Source organism: Pinus tabuliformis, chromosome 8, assembly GCF_031772625.1.
Source record: "Pinus tabuliformis cultivar Carrire ecotype Pingquan chromosome 8, CPIR1, whole genome shotgun sequence".
Lineage (NCBI taxonomy): Eukaryota > Viridiplantae > Streptophyta > Pinopsida > Pinales > Pinaceae > Pinus > Pinus tabuliformis.
Genome location: NC_142294.1, coordinates 381,436,036 through 381,449,693, shown reverse-complemented (window position 1 = coordinate 381,449,693; position 13,658 = coordinate 381,436,036).

Here is a 13,658-nt window from a genome sequence, read left to right as displayed (position 1 = left end):
GGCAGATCTCTACTTTGCACTTGAAAATGGCAAGTGCATTTCGATTCGGCACTCCTGAGTTTATGAGAAGAACAACACCAGAAACACAAATAAACCAACAAGATACGATCCCCAGTGGAGTCGCCAATTTGTTGTTGGGAAAAGTATCCAATACGGAATGCCCCTATCCCACTCTAAGAGGTGATAGTGCCTTAGCAACAAACAGGTAAACTTATTCGAGTATTCTTCTTTATGGAATGCAAGTGAGGAAGAAGGATCTAACTAACCTGTATCTTCCGCTAGTTTGTCGATCCAAATCACTCCTCTCTTCAGTAGCTCTCAGCTTCTTGCTCCTTCACCGGCCCAGCTTCACCGAATTCCTGCAAGATCACAAGAAAGAGAAACTACACAAAGATACAGATATACATTCATAAAAAGCTCAAGATCAGATTAAGCTAAACATGTAAGCATAACAAAACATCATTGGTATACAACATGTAGGAGAAACTCAAATAGTTTATTGATAAGATAATAAAGTCTGAGAGGAGATACAACCAAGTGAGTTCCGATCCAGCATCTACCTCCCAGCAAAGGAGTCCCTTCCTCTCCTCCAACAAAGCATAAATCACCCAATGTGCTAATGTCAATCTCAAACCAACAGCAATTCTCTGCAAAATACAAAATTCCAGCCTCCTGAACCTCTGGGTGAGAGATCCATATATAGATGTGAGCAGAGAGGATGAGTCAGCTCATGTTTTGACTTGTGGCTTCTCTCTGTCAGTTCTTGCTTCCACTTGGAGGTTGAGAACCTCTTACTCATCACTAGTCGAATTCATTGAGGCAAGTGTCATTGGAGAAGATTCTGGAAGCTTCTAGGGTCTATCCACCTCGTTGAATGAACTTTCCATTTGTCATTTCCCGCTCAGCGCACCCTGGTAGTGCTTCTACCTGCGTTGCAGTGCACCTAGCCAGTGTAATCTCTGCATTTCAGCGCAGACAACTAGTGGAGCCTCTGAATTGATCCTGAATAGACTGTTTCTGAGTGGTTTTTGGTGGAGAACTTCTGGGAGAAGCTGTCATTGGTTGACCTTGTTCCTTTAGGAGCTGTAACAACATCTTTAGGGACTTTGGATCCCTTGAATTATGGACATTTCATGCTCAATGCTGTAAGGCACAAAAATGTCTATAACAGTACCATCATAGATGAAGGGGCTTCTGTGAGTATCCTTTCCTCAACTGCTTGGAAAGCGCTTGGTTCGCCATCGCTTATGCCTGAGATGAGAAATCTGACAGGCTTTAACAAAGGAACCAGTCGACCGTTAGGGATCCTTCCAAATGTGCCTATTACTTTGAGAAGGAAAACCATTTATATGAACGTAATGGTAGTCCAAGGACCTATAGACTATACTCTACTCCTTGGGAGTGACTATATTTATTGCATGGGAGCCATTTTCTCCTCACTCTTTTGAGTAATGTGTTTTCCGCATGAAGGCAGAGTGGTCCAGCTCGTAGACCAGCTTTCGTTCCCCGGCTCACACATAGCTAATAGTCAAATACCATCCCTCAATGGTCTTTTCATGCAAGGAATGTCTCATCAATCTCCAGTCCGACCACCTAAAGAATAAGAGTAATTCGGGGGTCATGACTGAAACCCAAGGGGCATTCGCCCTAGCTTTCTTCGGCAGGGAAACTTTAGGTATAGAGTAGGTTTCCACGAAGGATATATGACTGGTTCGACAACCGTCCATATAGGAAAATGGGATTAGACTGGATAAGATACCTCTATCAGAAGGTAGGCCTTTCCCAATAAAAAAAATGTTTTGTGTGCAAATTGAAGGGTAACCTGGAAAAGGTAGGCCTTTCCCGATAGAACAAATGTTTTGTCTGCAAATTGAAGGGTAACCTCAAAATTATACTTCGCTATACTTGGGGGCATGCAAACCTTTTTGTATGCAAGTGAAAAGCGACCAACGTAACGCTAACTCTATAGTTCCGCTGACTTCAACTGCTTAAGTTGGGTGAGTGGTCAAATCGACCGTTCACCTTCGCAGGGGCCAAATGGCACCGGCCAAGTAAAGGAAAATTTTTCCTACCTGACCTTAGTAGTTAACTAACCCCTAGGACAGTAGTTGGTCATTCCTAGCTTGCGTAACAAAAGGATATGGAGCAAAGCTTCGAAAGGTGCAAGCTCCATAAAAATGGAATCTATCGATGATATGTCCTTATTATACAACTGGCACAAGTAGTTTTTATGTGAAGTTCAAGCTCGTTAAAAATTAAACCTAAGCAATGAGAAAATGTTTCCGCCAGAGTTTAAGCTCATTAAAAAATGAACCAATTTCTGGTAAATAACCATTGTGAATGCATTTTCATCAGCTCTTGAGCCTTGGTCGTGTTCTCATCATCACCTCCACTCTGTTTTAGCTGATCATTCGCCTCCATTTGATTGTTTGCCCCTTTTGAGGAACAGCCACGAAGAGTGATTCTGTTAGCCATCCTTGTGACACTGGCGTGATTGGAAAATTCCAAACCTTGCCTGGAATCAGCTTCTACCTGAAATTATCACTCGTTCCTCAAAAAACGAGTCTCCTTTAAGCTCCTTTCGTCTGACTCGTAAAATATGAAAATATTGCGGAGTAGTTGGCCTCTCCAGCTCGTTAAAGCTACCGGGAGTGCTATCCCTCCTCTAGATTTTAATCTTTTTGGACCTAAGGGATTATTAAACAAAAATATCGAGCGCTTGTCTTGTTCGGCTCATTAAAACTATCGAAAATTCATCCCTTTCATATTATTTTATACTTTTTCGAACTTAAGGGATTACATGACGAAAAAGGATCACTGGAGTTGTTATGAAACCAGCTCAAGAAAAGATAGAAAAGATAGATCAATGCCTTAGAATTCAGCCTCTTCGAGGGGGCAACCTCCTTTACATTACATAAATGAACAATTCTTGGATGATACAAATGAAAAGACCTCCTTTCTATATATAGGAGTCTAAGGGGTCATAACATAATCAGAGCCGACATAACAATAATAATGTAAGGGCACAATAATAACAATAGAGGGCTTCTATGGGGCACAATGGCAATAATATGGGCACTACATCGGTACATCAATATAATAAGTGGGTTATACTAATAATAATAAGGGGTTACACCAGTAGTATAGGGGCCTAACATGCCCCTCTCCTTCAAAAAGCGTTGTCCTCAACGCTTGAGTAGTTCTTGATGCTTCTGTATAAAATTCTTGTCCTCCCATGTGGAATCTTCAGTGGGTAAGTTCTTCCACTTGATGAGATACTCTGAAATTGATCGATTTCGTAGTTATCGGGTTCTTGTTTCTGTGACTGCTCCAGGTTCCAATATGATTTTTCCTTCCTCTTCAATTTCTGGCAATATTGTTTGAATTGGGATCTTTTGCAACTTTTGAATAAGTGGCCATTCTTCTTCGTCCTTCTTCCATTCATCCCTTGCTTTGTTCATCCAATCTGGTTGGATAATATAAATAGCACAAAACAATGCTTCCACATCCTCATCCTTGAAGAGTCTTCCCATTCGATAAGGTCGCCAATTTTTAAGTGAATGTAGTATTGCCAACATTTCCTTCTCATAAATAGCTTGCTTGAGATGTAGCAGTAAAAATACCCAATCACCTACATCAAAACATTTTTCACTACGATGTTTAGCTACCTGTTGTTTCGTTTGATTTTGCACCGAAGTAGCGTTATCCTTTAAAAGTTGGAGAACTTGTTGTTGATGCTCGATGTGATCTTTCTCTGCTTGAACCTTTTTCTTCTTGATATGTCCTTCTATATCTAGAGTTTGAGGAGTGGTAATTTCTTCCAATCCTTTACAAGATATGGTCGGATTCATTTCTTGATGCTCGATGTGATCTTTCACTTCTTGAACATTTTTCTTCTTGATATGTCCTTCTATCTTGATAGTTTGAGGAGTGGTAATTTCGAACAATGAATTACAAGATATGGTTGGATTCATTTCTTCTTTCTCGATGTGATCTTTCACTTCTTGCACATTTTTCTTCTTGATATGTCCTTCTATCTTGAGAGTTTGAGGAGTGGTAATTATTGCCAATGCTTTACAAGATATGGTCTGATTCATTTCTTCTTTCTCTTCACAATCTATGTAGAATAATTTCTTCTCAGCACACTTATGACCTTTAGTGTATTTGCTATCACAACTGTAACAAAGCCCTTTTGCTCTTTTTTCTTCCAATTGTTGTGGTGTCAACCTTATAGGTTGTGGAAGACTAGGGGCAACAACACTTCCGTCTTTATAGTTGTGAGTGGTATGCTTCCTGGTTGCCATAATTTTGCTTTCCATTTTTCTTGCTAACCTGAATGCCTTCTCTAATGAATCAGGTTCCCAAAGGTGAACATCATGTTGGATATTATCCTTTAAAGACCCTATGAACACATCAATCCTATGCTCCTCTGAAATATCTTTTACCCTTATGTTCAATATTTGGAACTCCTCAATGTGCTCCATTACTGAACCCTTTTGTTTGAGACTTATCAATTGGCTAAAAAAGGTGTTGCTTTTTGTATCTTCATAATGTGCTATCAATTCTTCCGTAAAAATTGACCACGTAACAAGTTGTTTACGAGAACAAAGCCCTTCGTACCATAAAAATTGATCTGTTTCTAAATATGAAGATGCAATACGTACCTTTTGTAACAGTTGTACACCATGTAGATCAAAATATTGCTCCATCTGAAGTATCCAATTTACCGGATCCTTGCCATCAAACTTCCTCATCTTGCTTTTTCTTGATTTTAGGAGCTCGACCTTGAAATGACTGTAACTCTGTACTTTCAGATCTTTAAGTTCTGAAATTGAGATCTATAGTAGCCCTCTGTGTCCCCTTTCCAATGCCACCAGTTTGATCCAAATTGGATTCTCTAAGAAAGAGTTATGCACAATCTCCCAAGATGACCTAATTATAGACCATTCCAGAGGAGAAAATTTGTATGAAGCTCCACATGTCACTGTTTCGACCTTTGGATCTGAACAAGATATAAACAAAACTACATTCCGTCCTCTTTCTATACCTTCTTACAAAATTTCAATCTGATCCCCAGAGAGAAAGTTATGATGATTTTCCCCAGGTCACCTGTTTTGAATGTAATTCAGGAGTCTGCAAAAAGACCAACTTCCTCAAATCATATCTCCGCAAATATCGTTTGAAATGCTCTGAAATTTGGATCCAAGGTTTAGCGTGCTTTCTTCTCAAATGGGTTTTTTTTGCGACTTCTGAAACGTCACAGAGAAAACGTTATAGCGAAAATGCCACGATGACCTGTTTGGAGCAGTGAAACCCTAGAATCCAAAGCTCTGATACCAAATGTTATGAAACCAGCTCAAGAAAAGATAGAAAAGATAGATCAACGCCTTAGAATTCAGCCTCTTCGAGGGGGAAACCTCCTTTAGATTACATAAATGAACAATTCTTGGATGATACAAATGAAAAGACCTCCTCTCTATATATAGGAGTCTAAGGGGTCATAACATAATCAGAGCCGACATAACAATAATAATGTAAGGCCACAATAATAACAATAGAGGGCTTCTATGGGGCACAATGGAAATAATATGGGAACTACATGGGTATATCAATATAATAAGTGGGTTATACTAATAATAATAATGGGTTACACTAGTAGTATAGGGGCCTAACAGGAGTTTCCTTTCCATCCCTTTTCAGACTCTCTAAAATTGAAAAAGGACCGAGTTGTCTCTGTCGTTAAACTCGTTAAAACCAATAGCGACAAACTTGTCCATGCAGACAAGAATGAGTTTCACTGTCGCTAGGCTCGTTAAAACATAGCGACAGGTTTGCCCGAAAGGCAAATTATAGAACAAGCATATGTTATCCTCCTCAAGCTTGATAAAAATAAAGTGGTACTGGTCAGTAATGATTGGGGAAAAATTGGGAAGAAAACTTGAAGAAACTTTATTGGTAGCGAGTTGCTCTTGAACATGACACTTTCACTCCATCACCATGATTGAGTCAGGTTGGGTTATTCCATTCACTGGTCATATTACCATTGGTCCATCGTGCCATCCATATTTGGGGTTAATGCTACCAATTCATTTTAGTGTCGCTGATATGTTCAAGAGAAGTTGATCAGAGAATTCACCAATCCATCTTGTGTCTCATCCGCTGCAATACCTTTACGCTTCATTGTTTCATGACCGCCACCCTGAACCCTGTATCATCAGATCGTTTTCACCTCCAAAAGTCATTTGCTCCGTTCCGTGTCATAGATGTGGGATTCATTAAGGCCCTCCTACGATGGGTCACTTCTTGTCAACATCAACTCATTATCCAAGAAGTCGACCTAGGAACAACCCTTTCAGTACTTTGAAGCTTGCATGCCTCAATGGCAGGTTTCTCTCTTTCGGTGACAGGTTTACATCAATGGCCTTCGATCAAGAGATTTTGCGTGGTGTTCGACACCAAGTCCCATTTTCACACCACGTGAATTGTATTGTCGTACCTTAAGGGTCATCATCATTATCGATGATTCCTCTCGCGCTTGTTAATATCTTACATCATTGGCTGTTAATCACGCGATGTCTTTCCATGTTCGATTCCAGACATTTTTCACATGGATCGACTTGTACTTTGGGCGAAGATCGAACGAGTTTGAAGACCCTGGATCTAGTTTCATCCATCCAGGCTGCGATATATTCAGGAAAATAAAGACATCAAATGTACATCATTGCTACACAGATGATCATCTGAATTAAAGGATGATGGCTCTATCAGAATCATCAGTCTGCCACACAGACGGTTGTCTGTCCTATGTACATGAAAATGAATTTATAAAGCTAAGCATGGGAATGCTCGCCTCAGCTAGATCATGAAAATATTATGAAAATAATGTATTGTATTGTATCTTACTATAGGTCGCCTTCCAGTTCGAAAAACCTCAGATCCTCATGATAAAGAATTTCACCTGACATCAAAAGATTAACGACCTCATGCTTTAGGAGGCAACTGTTATAGACATTTTTGGGCACTACAACCCCAATCATATATGTCCATAAACCAAGGGCTTCTGAGTCCCTAAAAGTGTTGTTTCATGCCCTAAAGGAACAAGGTCAGTTGATTACATCATCTCCCAGAAGTTCTCCACAGAAAACTGCTCAGAACTGGTCAAAATTGGACCATACAGGTTGCTTAGTGCTAGGGGTGCGATGCATCTCACCTGCCCAGTGTAAAAGGTGTAATGAATACTGGAAAGCCCTTCAGTAGGGTGCGATGGGTGAGAATGGACAAATGGTAGAGACTGTTTGCGAGGTGGATGATCATGGAATCTTCCAGAAACTTCTCTTGTGACACTTGCCTCTCTAAATTCATCGAGGGATGAGTAAGAGATCATCAATCCCCAAGTGGAATCAAGAACTATTAGAGAGAAGACACTAATCAAAATCCCAGAAGCTCACTCACCTCCCTGCAATCATCTATATATGGATCCCTCATCCCAAAGATCCAGAGGCTGGAATTTTGTATCTTGTAAGGAAGTGCTGTTGGTTTCCTGGTGGAATATCATAGTGTTGGGTGATCTAAGCTTTTCATGAGGTGAAGAAGGGCTTTCATGCTGGGAGGATGACGTTGGGTCAGATCAATGGGTTGTAATCCTCTCTTCTAATCTTTATATCAATAAAGTTATTCAAGTTTTCCTCCACATTCTTGTATGTATGATAGTATACGCATTTGTGTGGTCAATATATATCTGGTCCTATATTGTTTACGATTGTAGATCTCTGCACTTTGAAGGTATTATGCTACTTTGACTTTACAGGTACTCTTTGAAGCGGAGTGGTCAAGGGAGAAGCAGCAAAGTCCTGTCGGTGAGGAGAATGAACAAGCAAAGAACCAAGCGAAAGATCGAGGTTGGTATTCTTTGATCCTCTCCTATCTACCTCTCATAAAGGAAAACGAAAGTAACTTTAATCTGTTTGTTTCTAAGATAGCTACCCATCTTAGTGAGACTAGCAGCTCTGCATAGACACTAGACTTCCTGATAACACATTATTCTAAAGATATACTTTGAAGTAAATTTCAAGACCAAGACAAAACTCACCAAGAACACATCACCTTTGATTTGAAGCATATTGACCTGTGCGGATTTAAAAAAAAATGTTCTTGTGGCCTTATTGTGTAGACAAACCATCCTCTATTGTAGATTCCTAAAGAAGATAATGTGAACTTGTTTTTTATCTTTTATGACCTTTGGGCTGAAATAAATAATGTGTCTTTGTCACTAAAAATTCGACCTATGGGCTCGAAACACTGAAGCAATACTTGACGAATTCAATGGTTATTCCAGTGAAGACTTTGTGGGCTGTAATACTTGGTCAATATGAAGGTTTATTGATAATATCTGTGTCCTACACTTGATTTGTCTCTAACCATCACATCATGCATCCAATGCCTAAAGATTCACAGATCTTGTAATAAACCCTTTCACTATAAAGCACACTCAAGTAACAAAAGGCTCCCTCGATCCTATATCAGTCTCATAATTTCCAATAGTCCTTAGTCCTTGTTTGTTTGTGTTTGATTGGATTTTCTTGTAATAATGAGGGTTTAATAAAGGGTGTAGAGAATACGAACATTGAAGGATTGTACAAGCTCCTTTGCATGCCAAGCTGATTCCTAAAAAAATCAGTTCTTGTTTGAAGAAGACTTACAGTAACACTACAAGTTTTTGACACAAATTTTGGCAATGTCACATTGTCTATGATCCACAACACAACCTATGCAATTGTCCCACGTTCAGATAACCCTCATAATTTGGTTCAACAATTGTTTTTATTATCTAAGGGTTTCAATGGAAGACTGCTAACTAGTGAGAATTTCTTGTCTGACCTAAGCTCATTTGCGGCGTCTAGAAATTTCTACAAATCTAGCTCTCATACCATGTAGAAATTCCTCGTAGATTCAAACTGTTAATTGTAATATGCTAAAACAAAATACTTGAATCTACTCTACTCATAAGCGGAAACAATTAAATGATCATGAAATCATGAAGCATACAAGAGAAAGAATTCAATCAACGCATTACACATTGATTTCTTGGGGAAATCCACAATTAAAAACTCCTACTATGTATATATTTCGTTAGTCAGAAAATTTGAGAAGATTACTATGCTTTTCTCAAGCCTGAGCAACCTTTGCACTATCTCTATCTGTCTCACTACTTCCTAGGCAAGCCTTGGATGAATACAATATGCTCTTCTCAACCATAAGCTCAACCTGCATAAGTATTTTCTATCCTGTACTTGACTGACTTCCTTTGGCCAATACTTAGCCATATTTCCAAGCCTCAAAGATCCTATTTCCTTGCACTATTTCATGAGGAATTATGCCTCTATTTAATAATCATTTTCGTCCATTAGATTGCGTAGTTACTTTACGATCTTCCTCTGACTGTATGTACAATTCAGATAATTATACAAATGACAATACATTGCCCTTGAACTCCAATCTCAAATGGGTCTTTCTCCGGTCTGACATGCATGAGTTATTTATGAGTGAATCATCAGTTTACTAGTTGATCACTTTAAGAAGCACCACACTACATTTCAGGCACACCATACCACACTTCAGGCAACACGACATTGTACTTTAGGAAACACCATACTCCAGTTCAAGAAGCACCACATTGTGCTTTAGGAAGCACCACTTTACACTTCAGGAAGCACCACACTGCATTTCAGGCAACACCACACTATTAGACCTCCCACTAGTTCCTCCAATATTCGGAACTAGTTTAAATGACTTTAAATAAGTTAAATTGAATTAATTAATTACAACTCAAAATAAAATCAACCAAAGCTCCTAATTGTAGGATACACTCTAAATGAATCTAGTTATACCCTCAACTCAAATTAATTGAGCAAACTAAGTCAAATTAACTTAGTTAACTAATACAAGTTGTCATGAGATGTGGAATTACAATTTTATCTCCAATTTAATTCAAGGACAAAATTAAATTAGGATTTTATTGTTGCTATTTTTAACATTTCTTGTTGCTATTTTCAACATGACGTTGTTTCAGAAACTTGATCTCTAAGCTTGATTGTTATGAACCCTTTTTTTCCATATGTTTTCATTGATACTTACTAATCTCGAATGAATTTGACAAGCATACCAATATTACTTGTAATTTATATTGGATTGATGTGGCTCTACATCCATTGTTGTATTGTATGCTGAAGTTGTAGGTTGATGATAGAGAAATCATATCTGTAGGGAAAGAAAAGTTTGGTAATCTCATAATACATTTGTTAAAATAATGTATAATGATGTATTGCTATCAATACTTGATGGTTGTAGATGATATATGCTATAAGATAGAGTAATGTTGTTAATGTTGTTGTGCCTTTGAGAATCATACCAGTAGGGTATTGTTAGTGAAATAAAAAAATTATATGTTGTCACTAAGGATGGGATAGGATTTCTGTATGATATTTTTGAATGTTGATGAGTAGAGACTGTAGTATTAACTATACATATTGAGACAGGTTTGTGGCAAAAGTAGTTTTGCTAGGAGGACATTGCATAAGAGGAGAATATTGTTGATAGTGGGAGAGAACACTTTGTGCTAAGTACATTGTTCTCCTAGGTACTCATTTATGAAAAATTCTTAAGAAGGAGCTCTAACATATAAGGGTTGATTGTTTGAAAATATGACTGCGACTTGAGTTGCAGTAGGTAGGTTTAGTGATGTTTACAAAATTCTCTTAACCGTAATCATCCTCATATATGAGATGTATCAATAACATTTGTACATGGAAATGACTCTATGATAATGATAATATCGACTTGACAATGATGTTGTGATAGTCCCTTCTTGACAATGATGATTGTGACAATTTCTCGTTGACAATGATGTTGTGACTGTATCTCTTTGACAGTGATGTTGTGACAGTCCCTTCTTAATAGTGATGATTGTGACAACATCTCTTTGACAATGATGTTATGACAACCCTTTCTTGAAAATGATGATGACAGTGACGTCGTGACAATCTCTCTTTGACAATGAAGTTGTGACAAATTTCCATATGATTTCATTGCCTGAGTTTAGAAAATGAGAGTGTGAGGATGTTTTTAGGTGAAACATGTGAGAAAATATAGATTTTAGGCCTATGGTAGCAACAATAGTAAGGTGAGAGTGGACAATGGTAGTAGCAGTAGTGGCAATGAGAATGGAAAGTAGTAGCAACAAAAATATCAAGAGTGGCAGTGAACAATGGTAATAATAAGGTACATCAACAAAGGCAAGCCCAAACTTATTTAGGGATCATTAGCTTACTTCTAACCGTCGCTGGCAAAACCCTTGGGGAGTCTTGTACTTCATTCCAGTTCATTTAGTAAATTTGTATGTACACCATACATCAAAGCTTGTTGAGTGAAATATCTTGTGTACTATTTCATGTATACTCTGAATATATAAAAGAAACTAACCAATTGTGTGAAATTAAAGGAAATATTGATTCACCCTCCTCTCAATATTTTCAACAATTAATATATATTATAATGTATTATTTAATTTTTCTTCAACATAAAAAATAAAAAGTCACTTTTCAATATATTTTGAATTATTTTTTATATATTTTTTATAATTTATTCAATATATATATTAAGAGTAGAATAATTAGGTCACAATTTCACCCTGAAAAATATAGATTTTTCTTTCACATTTTTGGAAACATCCAATTATAACTTTTAGATATCTAGGTTACAACCGTCAAACTATAGAATTTTAGATGCCCTGTGGTTTTTGAGAGCATTGAATCTATTTTTACATTCAAAATACATATTGGAATAGTTCAAAACCCATATTGGAACACTTCTAAATCAAGATTTCACTAAAAGGAAAAAAAAACATCTCATTCTCATGAAAAAAGTAACATCCAAGGAAAATTATTCCCTTATTAAATAACACCTATATTCTATTATTTCTATTTTATTTTTATTATATATCTATATCTATATATATATATATATATATATATATATATATATATATATATATATTAAAAATCAAAACATCACACTTACACATCACCATCTGCATACCGCAAAAACAAAAAATAAAACATCGACGAGTAAAAAATATAACTTAGCCATCCCAATCCTAAATATCAAACCACAAAAATAACATGAAATTAATGGTTAAAAATGAGCAAGTAAAAAATATAACTCATCCACTCCAGTCGTATATATCAAACCAAAAAAATAACATGAAATTAACTACTTATTAGTCCCTGCCTTTGGCATAGCAGGGACTATAGCGTTCGATAAGTATTAATTTAGCATTAAATAGCGTTATCAACTCACCTATTTCATCTTTAAACCAATGTTTTACGAAAAATATTCTGCCAAACAAACTTTTATGCAAAGTTTCCGTTTAGACCTCTTATTTCAGGCTTGAGTGTATAATTTTCCTAAAACTTAGGATAAAGGCAGGGACTATAGCATTCGATAAGTATTGATTTAGCATTAAATAGCGTTATCAACTCACCTATTTCATCTTTAAACCAATGTTTTATGAAAAATATTCCGCCAAACAAACTTTTATGCAAAGTTTCCATTTAGACCTCTTATTGCCGGCTTGAGTGTATAATTTTCCTAAAACATAGGATAACCAATTTGAAATTATATTTCAATGCTAATTTAATGTGAATTTAGATTTAACATTACTTCAAAAATGTTTCAATGTTTGATCACATCTTATAACGTACAGGCTCGCTCACATCTTATATATGTAGTGGTAGCTCATTCATTTGGCATTTTAGCTAGACAACACCATATCCCTACCATCTGTCTGCCTTTTAGTTATCATCTAAATGGATTTTAGTGTCTTCAAAACTTTGGGCATTGAGAACAAATTTGGTATTTCAAAGGAGCAATTGGTGATGTTATCAAAGGTTTTCCTGCTTTCGAGTTAAGAGTGGTAAAGAAGCCTACTCCAAGCCATCTCCAGCCTAGTTCGCAGAAAGTATGGTGCCAGAGACTCCAGCCTAGATCGCAGAAAGTATGGTGCTGGATTTTCCTACTTTCGAGTTAAGAGCAGTAAAAAATCCTACTCCAGGCCATCTCCAGCCTAGTTCGCAGAAATCGAGGTGCCGAAGGCTCCAGCCTAGATCACAGAAAGTATGGTGCTAGATTTTCCTGCTTTCGAGTTAAGAGTGGTAAAAAATCCCTACCCGCAGCCATCTCCAGCCTAGTTTGCAGAGAATATGGTGCCAAAGACTCCACCCTAGATCACAGAAAGTATGGTGGCAGAGGTAATTGGTGGATGAGTTTATTTAGAAGCACAAGGACACAAAGATCTCTGAAAATAATCTCAACTATTAGTTTTCCAAAGATTGAATCTCGCGCTAGAATGTAGTTCTGATTCTTCTGACACTTGATTAGTGCTTTCATGTAGCTTTCCTTTGAAATTAGTCCTTCATATTACTCTACTACAAATTGATGAACATGGTGCAGGTTATCAGAATTGTTGCTTCAGTTCATATGCCATTTTTCATTCTCTTTGATAGACTAGTCATTAGGTCTTTCTTACATCCAAACAGATGCCTTTTTAGCATCAAAAGGAATGGATTTGGGTTATGGAATCAACAGGAAATTGGAATGGATCA